The 13,697-nt window shown below is 41.1% G+C and overlaps 1 protein-coding gene across 7 annotated transcripts in view; it reads right to left on the bottom strand.

Annotated features, from left to right (window-relative positions):
* LOC138754369 (MORN repeat-containing protein 1-like) overlaps positions 1–13,697 on the bottom strand; it is a 260,124-nt gene that overhangs the window by 177,770 nt on the left and 68,657 nt on the right. The window contains exon 11 of one of the 7 annotated variants that reach the window (XR_011351710.1): positions 674–995. The exons of the other annotated variants lie outside the window; for them this stretch is intronic. The gene's annotated coding sequence lies outside the window, so the exon portion shown is untranslated. The remainder of the gene's footprint in view (positions 1–673; positions 996–13,697) is intronic. 7 annotated transcript variants of the gene reach the window in all.

The raw sequence follows: 13,697 nt of genomic DNA on the forward strand, positions 1-13,697 counted from the left end.
GTAAAGCAACAAGCTGTGAAACAAGCACTGCCCCAGGGACGGCAGGGTATGCACATCTCTAGCCACAGTGAAACCACAGATGTGTGACATGTATTTGTGTCTTATAAGCATCGTCTATATTAACTCTTTCACGGTTATTAAGCTCCTAGTATTGAACATCTCATGGTAGATCATTCAGACATAAATAATGTCTGAACCAACTCAAGGCCTTGCCACAGATAAAAGCAGCTTGTTTTATCAGCAAAAATGAGCAGAACTGATTCTGTAACTCACTCTGATCTATCAGTTGATATGACTGATATGAAGTTGATAGCAAGGAGGAAAGATGGGAGGAACATTTAATCCAATGGAAATCAATCTGTTGAACAACTCATCAGGGAAAGAGTTACAAATACAAATGGGCTTAAGCACAATTAGGTGCTTTTCTGGAGACGTAACAAAATGAACCAGGGGTGTCTAAACTACATTCTCTGTGTCCTGAAACCAACTTTTCTGATGTTAATAGTTTTACAATAGTGTCTGTTGAATATCGTAGGGCTAAGGAAAGAGATTTTCCAAATCCTGTTGCCACATTGATAGAAAAGTCTTAAATAAAAAGGTCAAGAACAGTTGAATATATGGAAATTAACCAGAACGTGGACAGAAATTTATATTTAGGCTCCATGGAACATACCTTGAGAATTACTTGCATTCATTGTTTTGAAGCCCTCAGTGAGATAGCAGTCAAGGGGATTTTGCGAATGGTAAAGTGTTCTGCCCATCGATTTTAATGTTCTTTTTTGTTTTGTACTCTTAAAAATAATTAGATCTTCCCTGCTGCTGATTTCCCTGGCAATTTTGATGGGCGACAATTTTACCTTCAATTAACAATGAAAGCAAGTGCAGGACTTGAGCTCTGCCACTAAAATATAACAAGGAGCAAATGCCATAGAGGGCTCCTTCTTTGTGTTGTTTTGTCCCTTTACTTTTGTTGTCAGAAGAGGGATCTGGAGTACCTAGGGAGAAGTAAAGATTTTCCAGTCAATGGGTTTCATTTCTGTCATTACTCCTCTCTCCATGTAGGCAATTTCTCAAAACCAATTGATTTACTTAGATGAACTACTTCTGTATGGTATGGATAAGTAGAAGTGATGTGCTTACATGAGACACAATAAAGCGGAAATGAGGAAAATATGGTGATCAGAGTCAGAATTTATTGTCATGAACATGTCACAAAATTAATTGTTTTGCAGCTGCGTCACAGTGCAAACATTTATATAAATCACCTTACAATATAAATAAAATAGTGCAAGAAAAAGTCAAAATAAGGCAGTGTCTGTGGTTCATTGTTCATTCAGGAATCTGATGGCAGATGGGAAGAAGCTGTCCTTGTGCCGCTGAGTGCTTGTCTTCAGGCTCCTGTACCTTTTAACCGATAGAAGCAGATGAAGAGGTCATGGCTTGGGTGATGGGGGTCCTTGAAGATAGACGCTGCTTTCTTAAGACACCACCTCTTGTTGATGTCCTAAAATCACATCATTTGGAATGTAACAGGCCTCAATGACTCCCGCCTGTGGCACTGACCTCACCATTATGAAATGCTTGAAGCATCTGGTGACGGAACATATCAAAGTGCGCCTCCCAGAGACTCTGGACCCATTTCAATTCACCTACAGTTGGAACTGTTCCACTGATGCTATAGCCTTGTTCCTCCAGTCTGTCCTGACCCACCTGGCTGTTGTTCATTAACATCAGCTTTGCATTTAATAAAATCATACCTGAAAGGCTGGTGGATAAGATTCCCTCACTGGGATTCAACACCTCTCTCTGTAACTGGATTCTGGAATGGAAAGACCTCAGGTTGGCAGCAGAACATTAAGCACTGTCAGGCTGAGCTCTGGTGCAGTTCAGGGCTGTGTGCTCAGCCTGCTCCTGTTCACGCTACTAACCCACAACTGCAATGCCAGATCCAGCTCCAATAGAGTCATCAAGTTTGCACATGACACAACAGTAGTTGGCCTCATCAGCAACAACAATGATTCTCAATACAGAGAAGGGGTAGAAAATTTTCTGATATGTTTTAAGAATAACAACCTTAGTCTCAACATGGACAAGACAAAGGAGATGACTGTAGACTTCAAGAGGACCAGACACAACTACCCTCCACTATACCTCAACAGGTTGGTAGTGGAGAGATATAGAGCACCAAGTTCCTCACAGTCCACTTAAGAAGTGACCTATCCTGGACACACATCTCCTCACTTGTCAGGAAGATGGTACAGCAACTGCACTTCCTTGGAAGGCTGAGGCGGGCTAAGCTTCTGGCCATCATTCTGTCAACTTTCTACAGGAGCTCTATTGAGAGTGTCCTGGCTGGCTGCATCACAATGTGGTATGGATGACGCAAAGGTAAATCCTCTTCTTCTTCTTCTTTGGCTTGGCTTCGTGGACGAAGATTTATGGAGGGGTATGTCCACGTCTGCTGCAGGCTCGTTTGTGGCTGACAAGTCCGATGCGGGCAGGCACGGTTGCAGCGGTTGCAAGGGAAAATTGGTTGGTTGGGGTTGGGTGTTGGGTTTTTCCTCCTTTGTCTTTTGTCAGTGAGGTGGGCTCTGCGGTCTTCTTCAAAGGAGGTTGCTACCCGCCGAACTGTGAGGCGCCAAGATGCACGGTTGGAGGTGATATCAGTCCACTGGCGGTGGTCAATGTGGCAGGCACCAAGAGATTTCTTTAAGCAGTCCTTGTACCTCTTCTTTGGTGCACCTCTGTCTCGGTGGCCAGTGGAGAGCTCACCATATAACACGATCCTGGGAAGGCGATGGTCCTCCATTCTGGAGACATGACCCACCTAGCGCAGTTGGGTCTTCAGCAGCGTGGATTTGATGATTGCGGACTCTGCCAGCTCAAGTGCTTCGATGTTGGTGATGATCTCACTCCAATGAATGTTGAGGATGGAGCGGAGACAGCGCTGATGGAAGCGTTCTAGGAGCCGTAGGTGATGCCGGTAGAGGACCCATGATTCGGAGCCGAACAGGAGCGTGGGTATGACAACGGCTCTGTACACGCTGATCTTTGTGTGTTTCTTCAGTTGGTTTTTTTCCCGACTCTTTTGTGTAGTCTTCCAAAGGCGCTATTTGCCTTGGCGAGTCTGTTGTCTATCTCTTTGTCAATCCTTGCATCAGATGAAATGGTGCAGCTGAGGTAGGTAAACTGGTTGACCGTTTTGAGTTCTGTGTGCCCGATGGAGATGTGGAGGAGCTGGTAGACATGGTGGGGAGCTGGCTGATGGAGGACCTCAGTTTTCTTCAGGCTGACTTCCAGGCCAAACATTTTGGCAGTTTCCGCAAAACAGGACGTCATGCGCTGGAGAGCTGGCTCTGAATGGGCAACTAAAGCGCCATCATCTGCAAAGAGTAGTTCACGGACTAGTTGCTCTTGTGTCATGGTGTGAGCTTGCAGGCGCCTCAGATTGAAGAGACTGCCATCCGTGTGGCACCGGATGTAAACACCGTCTTCATTGTTGAGGTCTTTCATGGCTTGTTTCAGCATCATGCTGAAGAAGATAATAAAGAGGCTTGGTGTGAGGACACAGCCTTGCTTCACGCTGTTGTCAATGGAGAAGGGTTCGGAGAGCTCATTGCTGTATCTGACCCGACCTTGTTGGTTTTCATGCAGTTGGATAACCACGTTGAGGAACTTGGGGGCATCTGAGGCGCTCTAGTATTTGCCAAAGCCCTTTCCTGCTCACGGTATCGAAGGCTTTGGTGAGGTCAACAAAGGTGATGTAGAGTCCTTTGTTTTGTTCTCTGCACTTTTCTTGGAGCTGATGAGAGCAAAGACCATGTCACTAGTTCCTCTGTTTGCGCGAAAGCCACACTGTGATTCTGGGAGGACATTTTCGGCGACACTAGGTATTAGTCTATTAAGGAGAATCCTAGCGAAGATTTATCCTGGACACACATCTCCTCACTTGTCAGGAAGATGGTACCAGCAACTGCACTTCCTTGGAAGGCTGAGGCAGGCTAGGCTTCTGCCCATCATTCTGTCAACTTTCTACAGGAGCTCTATTGAGAGTGTCCTGGCTAGCTGCATCACAATGTGGTATGGTTGACGCCAAGGTAAATCCACAGGACCATAAAAGTGGCAGAGAGCATCACTGGGGTCTCCCTCCCCTCCATAAATGTGATTTACTGGAATCATTGTTTAACGAGGGTTCACAAAATCTGTGAAGACCCCTATTATCCCGCGCACAGCATCTTCCAGCTATTCCTGTAGGGGAAAGGATGCGGAAGTATTAGAGCCAGAACCTCCAGGCTGAGGAACAGCTTCTTCCCATGGGCAATGACAAATGACTACTAAAACAACTCCCCATGACTCTATTTATTAATAATATTTATTTTTAATATTATAAGACATGTATATACATTTTGTGTATAAGTATTGTTTGTCTGCATTTGTGTTTGCACTGTGGGCTGGAGAACGCTGTTTCGTCATGTTGTACTGTTACAATCGGATGATAAATAAACTTGAACTAATTAATTAATTTAAATTTGCAGGTAGCTTTTAAATGAGTTTTTAGAACCAGGCATAAACCAGTCCATCACAAAGGGAGAAAGAGAACAGACACAGATCTCATACGAAAGAGTCAAGCAAGTGATCAGACTGCCCAGAGAGAGCTGGGCTTTTAAAGGTGGAAATAGTAATTTGAAGAGTCCATAGAATAGGACAAATCAGGGATTTTTTTTTGAAATGACATGAGACCAAGTGATGTGTTTAAGAACTTGGTCCATGCATAAGTATCAAGTTTTTGCACAATACATGTAATGAAAAGGGCATGTGGAATGTTTTCTTGTTTCCTGAGGAGACGATGAAAGTGTGGAGCTATTCTTTTGTTCTTGGTCCATGGACCTCACGAAGGATATATTCCCCTCAAAGAAGGTACTGTGCAAGCAGAATGAGTTAAACAGTTAAGTTAAAAAGACATTATTCATAAAACTGTCTTGTATTCCTTTGAGTTTGTAAAGTTGAAAGTTGATCTAAGCGAGATTTTTTAAATGATAAAGAGATTCTATTGACCAGATACTGAGAAACTATTTCCTCTGCTGGGAGCATTCAGAACAAGGAGCATAAACTTAAATTAGAAACTGGCTTTTAAGGATTGAAATCAGGAAACAGTTTATCACACAAAGGATAATGGAAATAGGAATCTCTGTCCCCAAAAGCTGTGGATGCTAATGAAAAAAAAGACATCCCTAAGTTCAAAAGAGCAACATAGCCTTTAATTAATGTTGGTATTAATAGAAAACAAATGCTTAACATGTACCTTTGACTTCCTTAAGTATTTTAATGGATGACTTTAACTCATTTATTTTGACTTACTGAAATCTTTGCAAACACTTTAATTTCCACATTCACAATAACTCTAAACAAACGAGGAGGAACTGTTGTAGTGGAATTCCTGGAGAATACAAAAATGTATAGCAGGTTTAACGTTCCAGGGCACATTGTGGGAGAGTTGTCAAGCAAGTTTTGGCCATCTTTGTAATATTTCACATAAAACTTGATCATAACCCTTTAAGGAAAGAGGAAAGACTTGGAGAATGGGACAGAAGCGTAGGAAGTAGATTCCAAAGTTTTAGCCTTGGCAGCTTGTGGAACACAAGTGTGATTGGTGAGTAGAGCAATAGGTCAGATAGTTTTTGACAAGCTCATATTCTCAGCCCTGCAGCTTCATCCACCATATCCATGGCCATTTTATTTTTGACTCGTGATAATGAACACTCGTACTTTAGATGTTTTTTTTCTTGCAAGATGAAAATGATCAAAGGCTGAATACATCTGCTGTTTAATAAATAATGCAGGTGTTCCACTATAGCTATTAATTTCACAACTATTTTTTTTATTGCTAGATATTGTTATACATTGTGGACTCTTCTGTAATTCTGCTACTACAGTTTTATGAAACTGTATACTACAGCACAAAAAAATTAAAATTTCTGAATTACAATTTTTTAAAAACATATCTATCTATGACCTCTTCTCTGAGGGACTGTGTTCCTCAGCCTGCCATTTTATGCAGGCATCCACCTGCTTTTTGTGAAGGACTCAGACCCAAAACCTCAGTTGCATATCTTTACTACGTAAAGAACGCAGCGTGACTTGCTGAGTTTCTCCAGCACTTTTGTGTATTGAACTACAATTACAGCGACTGCAGACTTTCTTGTTTAACAAAAATTTATGAGGATTTTGAAGACTATACAATTTTTATCTAGGAGAAAGGATTGAAAATTCAAGGTTGAAGTTCTTCGAACAGGGAGGTGGACAGAATTTTTATTGAATTATAATACAATTAAGGATGAGACTGAATACAGAGAGTGGACAGAAGGAATGAGCAGAACTATAAAATATAGGAATTTAAAGCATTCCATAGAATTATCAGAAGGAAGTTAAGAGAATTCTTTTTCATATTCACCATCAAGGATCCCCTTTCTCCCAGCGACTCCAATAGCATATCCAATGAGGTTACACAATGCTCATTCACTTTGAGTGACATCTTCAGAAAAGTTCCAGGATAAGAATATCCTAGAAACTTGTAACAACAAGTGAAGAGTGAACACTGAGTGTGGTATCTTTAAATCATGAAATCTCCAACAGTGACTCTTTAATCTCCTGTTCAGCTGTTCACTATTACGGAAGGCAATTGAAGTCTTAGCCAAGGAAATGGCATTGTAGTCTTCACAGCACGAGCTTGCAACACTGATGTTAAGATATCACTGTTAATTGAATGCATATCAGACACTTAATAATCCACAAGTTGATCACTCCCAGTCCATACTTCATCTTCGTTAACAGCAGATTAAACCAGCAAAGGTACTCAAATGTCATCTTGGCCTCCCCAGTGATTCCTTGGCCCTCAAAGTCTCTCTTTATTTTTGTGATGCCTGCTTTATTGCTATTTTAATCATTTATTAAAAACTAAATCATCTTTATATTTCAATACTCTGCTGCAGAGTCAAAAAATAGCATCAACATGCCTATCTTTATGATTGAGCTTGGGCAATGAGTGGCAATGGGCATCACAAGTGAGTCTGATCCTGCCATTACCAGCATCCATTCATGCTCTCTGATTGAAACCACGGAATAATGATAAAGATGACCTGCTAGTACATTATTGCTATATTTTTTCTCAATCCGAATCAAGGGAGTTCAGGTAAATTATATAGCTGGCATTATTTGAAGTGGATGTGATTAGTGCTAACTGAGCCATCAGGAATGGTCAGATTAAATTTCCTTCAAACGATGAAAAATGAAGTTCCGATGGTAGAGGCCTGATGTCTGGCAAAACAATTTCTCCTGGACGTGCACACATTTGTGACAAATAGCTTGGATTTGAATGTAAGCACCTCTAAACTGAGAACAGTTAATTATATCATTATTCTTCCATACCATCTGGCTTGTTCAGAGGCTTCAGCTCTCAAAGATATGATCTTGAGCTCTAAAGGCATCTCCATTGAATCTATTTACTTAAAAGTCTGCTAATCCTTAGACGAGTTCTAGTTTAACACATCCTAGCCAAATTTAGATCCTGTGCATCAGTCTGCCCAAAGTATGTGGACACACCTTACGGAATTGTCTATAATTGAGTTTGTACCCAACTTGGTCATGCTATCAATGTTAATTGTGCAGCCTGCAGGAAAAGATTCAAGTTCAATACAACTACAAGACATCATGCACCCCTTGAGGCCATGCTCACACATCTGTCCATAGCCTCATGTATTTATCCCACAATGCCACCTGTAAATTGGAGGGATAAATACATCCGGGCACTCTCCAACTGGATGGTATTAACTTTGACTTCTCTAATTTCTGCTAGCTTACACTCAGTTCCCCCTCCCTCCCTTCCCCTTTGTCTTCCTTCCTCCAGCTCTCCACTCCCTTCCCTCTCCATTTACAGAGCCATCCCTCCCCCCACCCCCGCCACTTGGTGGTGCGCCCTCCCTCCCTTATCCACCTATTATCTCTTGCCTATGGGTCTGTGCTCCTCCCCCTGCCCATTCAACCCCACCATTTTGTCCGGGCACATGCCCACATTTTGTCCATATCTTGATGAAGGGCTCATGCCTGAAACGTTGGTTATGTATCTTTATCTTTGCTATATAAACGTCACCATTTGGCCTGCTGAGTTTCTCCATCATTGTGTTGTTACTTCAACTACTGTGTCTGTAGACTTTTGTGTTTTACTTCTTTAATACTCTCTCCATAGGTGCCTCACTTTTCAGTCCTACTTTGTTCTTCATATTCATGAATTAGCCTTACCACCTCTGGTTAAAGAACTGGAATCAAGAACAGCAACTGATCACAGTTAAGCAGCCCCTGTTGGAACACTTAATCCTTTGCACACCGGAGAGAGATGTGAATTCTCAATCAGACTCAACTTGGGTCAGAGAACTGTCATTTGTATATCACAGCCCTGTTCTCAACCTGTGCTGCCTTGAGTTGGGCTCTTTAGTGGGCATGGAGCTATTGAATATGATTACTAGATTGTGAAAAATCAATGGGAAATTAACCATTCCAAAGATTAATTTGTTGCCCAGATTCTCAGCAATGAGAAATGGTTGAAGATAAAAAGACAATAATTTTGACCTTTCAACTTGTCATCCCTTTTTATAAGTAACTGATCTTTATATATGACAGTAAGTCTCATGTACATGCATGTAATATATAAGCACCATTTAGCAGCAGTCATAATTAAACAATGCTCCATTTCAATGAACAAAAATGTCAAAGATTTTGTAATAAATGTTAAAATAGCATATCTTTAGGGTTCCCCTTTGAAGTTGATTAGAATAGAAGTTGTCTCTGGTGGTTCATTGCCCAGGCAAGGCTATTTATGAATGAACTCTCTGAAGATCACTTTGCCTGAGGGCCAGTCCATGGATATCACTGGGAACAACTGGAGAAAGGCTGACTTTGCCTTTCATCTCTTTGCTTTCTCTTTGCTGGCTAGCAGGATAAATCTGTGAGCCATGATGTCAGAGCATCTGTTATGAATGGAGGAAATGTGCCCTCCCTGTCTGTCTCGAATGTGTGTATTGTGGGTGGTCACGTGCCCTCCCAGTCTGAAACTTATTCAGAAGTCACATCACCTGTCAATCAAGGTTGGACCCCGGCCACCTATTAGTGCACACCTTGCTGTTGGCTAATTTAAATCTCCTTGGGTCGCTACTGGCTCGAATCACAGTTTCGCACCAACACACAGCACATTTTTTCTCTCTGTCTCATGGTCCCAGCCCCAGACATCACTCCAGGCCACATGGCTACTGTGGATATTGCTGAAAGTGTGGCAGGTAAGGTGTGCACTACACTGAAACTGAGCCATAGTATTGCAATAGATCAATATTTGTAGAGAGCCGCACCCACGTTCGTAAGAGAACTGGGCATGTGTAAAGGTTCCTGTTTGTGGTGTGAGCATATCGAGTATATATTTATCGTCGTCGGAGTCCAACCAAAGTCTGAGGTGAATGTCTATATCGTCGCTTACGTGAAATAGTGATCGAGTGTCGTTTAACTTTCTCTCGTTTGTCTCCCATATATTAATTAAAGTTACGTGTGATTGTAACACTTACGCCCAGACTCATCTCTCAGTGAACCCACTAAACCTTATACTCTTCTCAACATGACATAATTGAGGCCCACCAGTTTTCTCTTTTGGGAAATGGTACTGGATTCAAGTAGAATTCTTTCCACAAGCACCATCCACCGCAAGCTACACAAATCTGCTGTAGATAAGCTGAATGTGAATTACTAACAATCAAATTGACTTATTTATGGAAAAATCTATATACTTAATGAGGAAAAAAGTCATTGCAATCAAGAAATAGAGTCCTGCCAATAAGAGAATAGTACCTTGATGAAAGGCTCAAGCGTGAATGTTGTTTATCTACCTTTATCTTTGCAACAGTGTTTGACCTGCTGAGTTTCTCCAACAGTGAGCTTTTAGAGAAAAGTATGACCTGGGAAGATTTCTGGAAACAGATAATGTGTTGTGTGTATGAATGTTGGAGTTTGTTGTCATATACATAAGTATGCATACTGATGCACCAAAATTCTTACTTGCTGCAGCTACACATAATATTCCTTGAGATAGAAAAGTAGATAATAAATATAAGGATAGATAAATCAATATTCACAGTTGCAGTTCATGGAGCTGTTTCAAAGATCAGATTAATAGTAGCAGACAGCTTATGGTCACTAATCCTATTGCTGAAAGTTTAGGCGGTTCTGCAATGCTGTTACAGAGCAGCAATAGGGACTGGGATTTGAATCCTGCACTGTCTGTAAGGAGACTTCATGGGTTTTCCCCGGGGGCTCTGGTTTCCTCCCATTGTTCAAAACATACTGGGGGTTGTAGGTTATTTGGGTTTAATTGAACGGCACGGACTCGTGGGCCGAAAGGGCCTGCTACTGTGCTGTACATCTAAATTTAAATTTAAGTCCACAGTGCCAGCACATTGGCACCATTTGATTCAGAGGATTGTGGTTCAAATGCCACATTGAGAACTGTGCACATTGATACGTAACAGACAGTAGTTGTATCCCTGCTGTCCCCTGCCTGGGTTTGTGAGGTCAGTGGTTGAACCTTTCTTTCGCGGTCTCCAAATGTAATAGTGTGATTTGGAAAAGCTTCTCAGGTATATGACCAGTGGTCATTCTATCCATGCAGACAGTGATTTATGCACACCAGAACTCTTCCAACTAGTCCCAGGAGCAACTCCAAAAAGTGAATTTTATTTCCTTTTGAAGGCAGTTTCCAGGTTATTGCACAGTATAGAGAAATATTGAGACATACCTTAATGCCCATGGTTTTGCTCATGCTACTGATAAGTGGGATCTCTATTCGGATGCTAAAATAGGAAATCCTACATCTGGAGGCCCAGACCTGTGACCTGACCTGTTATCCGTCCCTATTGCTCCTGAATGGCATCTAATGTAAATATGCACCTTAATATAGCTAAAGAAATGCCAAACTGGTGAGACCATTAGTGTAAGGGGACCCAACAGAAGCAAGTGGAATTGGCAGATGGTAGTACCAATGAGCTTGAGATACTGATTTGATACCAGTGAACTCATTTTAGAGCTCAGCACTAGCTAAATCCCTTTTATATGGTTGCATAAGCATCTAGCAGCATGATATTCCATCCACCACTGCAAAATAAAATTACTTTGAGGTGAGTGTTTAATGTCATATACATAAGTACAGTATACAATTGCACTGAAATGCTTTGAGTTTAGTTGCTAATGGATTTAAATTTTTAATACAGCACGGAAACAGGCCCTTCTGGCCACAGAGCTCAGTCTGTGCAAATATTCCAATTGACCTACAACCCCTGAATGTCTGGAGCACCTGGAGGAAACCAACACAGACATGTGTTTCTAAGGTGTTTTGTAATGTACAAACACCTTACAGACAGTGGTGGACTCGAACTCAAGTCACTGGCGCTGTAATAGCTTTGCGCTTCTTCTACTGGCTGTTGTAATTATTGCTTAATTATTTGATGCTTCATAACCCAAACAATTTTTAGCTGCTCCTCAGTGATATATCTCCTGTAGATGAAAAAGGGAGGTATGAAAATATTGCAGATACATTTGCAACTTTTTTGGATAATAACAGTTTGTGGGACAACATTTAATTTGTTTATGATTATGAGTTTAAACATATGTACTAAACATTCAGTGCATTAACTTCACCAAATTTCTAAGTGCCAGCATCACCACTGACCAGAAACGTTACTGGATGCAGCTACAAAGGAATGTGAGAGGCTTGCTATTATGTGAATTACATATCTTCCTGCTCCCCAAAATCTTTTCATCACCTGTAAGGCACTTATCCATTGACAAATTATGTTAGCAGAAAGACTAAGGTAATTCGAGAAGGCATCTTACCATCTTCTCAAGGGACATTAGAATTAGGCAATAAATGTTGGGCTTGCAGCGATACTCACAGCCCCTCTGTGAATAGAAGAAAAATATGGCTAGCTTTAAGTGGTCCCAGTCTCTCCTAGTTTTGGGCTACTGCTGAAATAACCAGTCACTCAAGCAATTATGTTGATCAGCAAGCTGCTTGAAATTGGTTTGCTGTGGATTAACTCTCTAATGCAATCTCTGCACCTGATTTCATAGGTTATTGAATAGGACTTCCTGTTTAACCAGGTCTTCTTCATTTCTGCCTTACTTGCTGCTACTGTCAAAAGTACAGAACTCCTATCAGCCAGGTGTTCAGCATGGGGTGACAGGTATGGTGCACTTTCACCTTGGAATTAGAAGGACCTGGGTTCAAGGATTACTCCTTGGCTGACCGATCTGTGCACGTTGCACGATTGCAGCTGCTATCTTTTATGCAACATTAAACTGGTCTTCCCTACCCTCTCCTGTGATATAAGTCCTGTATTTTGAAGAGGAGCAGGTAAATTCTTCCCCATATCCCCATAACCTTTAGTCCTCCAAAATCTTAAATATCATTAATATAATTTTTGTTTAAATCAGAATATTGCATCTAATTTGGTAGTTGCGTTTCCTGCATTACAACAGTAACTACGTGTAAAGGGTAGTTAGGAAGGTCCTGCATTCATGAAGTGCACTATTCTTTCTTCTTTCTATCTACTCTTAAAAAATTCAGTCCAAGTTTGGCATCCTGATTTTCCTGGCTCACTGCACAAACGGCTTTGCATCTTTGTCTTCCCAATTGGAAAATAGCATTCAATATAATAAATGATCAAAAATGGCTTAATGCACTTTGCATGTGCTATATTATTTCCATCTGTTCTCAGACTTATAAAATGATAGTCATTTATAGACAGCATAGAAACAGTCAGTATTTTTTTAAATCACTGACTAGCACTTTTTGATCTTCCCAATTCATCTGAGCAGCCAGAATAGGATTCAACTCAATATTTCATCCTTACTGTGAGTAATCCACATGATTGTCAGTCTAGATTAAGTGCTCAGGGTTTAGGAATGGTTCTTCAACTATCTACCAACATTTAAATCAATGCGTTATCAACTGAGCAAAGCAGACACCTGCAGGCCATTTGCATCAAACCTATTGTGCTGCATAACCTTGTTGTCACCATGACAGGAATTACTTGCAGCTCCTTTGACTGCGTTGATTCTTGAAACAGCCACGTCACCATTTAAAAAGCTACATTATTTTAAGTTGCATAAAATATTTATAAAACAGCCTTACACTACAGACCTAAGTACAGTTTTGTGCCAGCAAAACAATCAATAAAGTATGTTATGGCAGACTGTTGACACTGCATCTCTTGTCTCCTTGTGAGGGTATCAATGGCTGCTGTCTGCGAGCTGCTTCTGTCTAGAGACGAATGTGCTGCCTTTAGTTCTCTTGCTAAAGCTCCTATTGTGTGCAACTCTGTTTAAGCTCACTTCATCAGCAGAGCAGCATTCATCGAGAACCAATTTGAACCAATTTCACTGGGGACAAGCATACAAATAAAATTCAGACCAAATTCATAGATCCTGAAATTTGTTTATCATCCGAAGCAGAAGTTTTGAAGGTAACAGACTTTGCTGTTTTTAAGCCTCCACAAGGGAACTAGTGGCATAAATGTAAAAGCTGTGACGTGCTAGACCTTTATTCATTTACTCTTCCTGGAATGCTGACACTTAAGAACGGAGTGTAATTTCTCTCCACCTCCAAA

Source organism: Narcine bancroftii, chromosome 2 (assembly GCF_036971445.1).
Source record: "Narcine bancroftii isolate sNarBan1 chromosome 2, sNarBan1.hap1, whole genome shotgun sequence".
NCBI lineage: Eukaryota > Metazoa > Chordata > Chondrichthyes > Torpediniformes > Narcinidae > Narcine > Narcine bancroftii.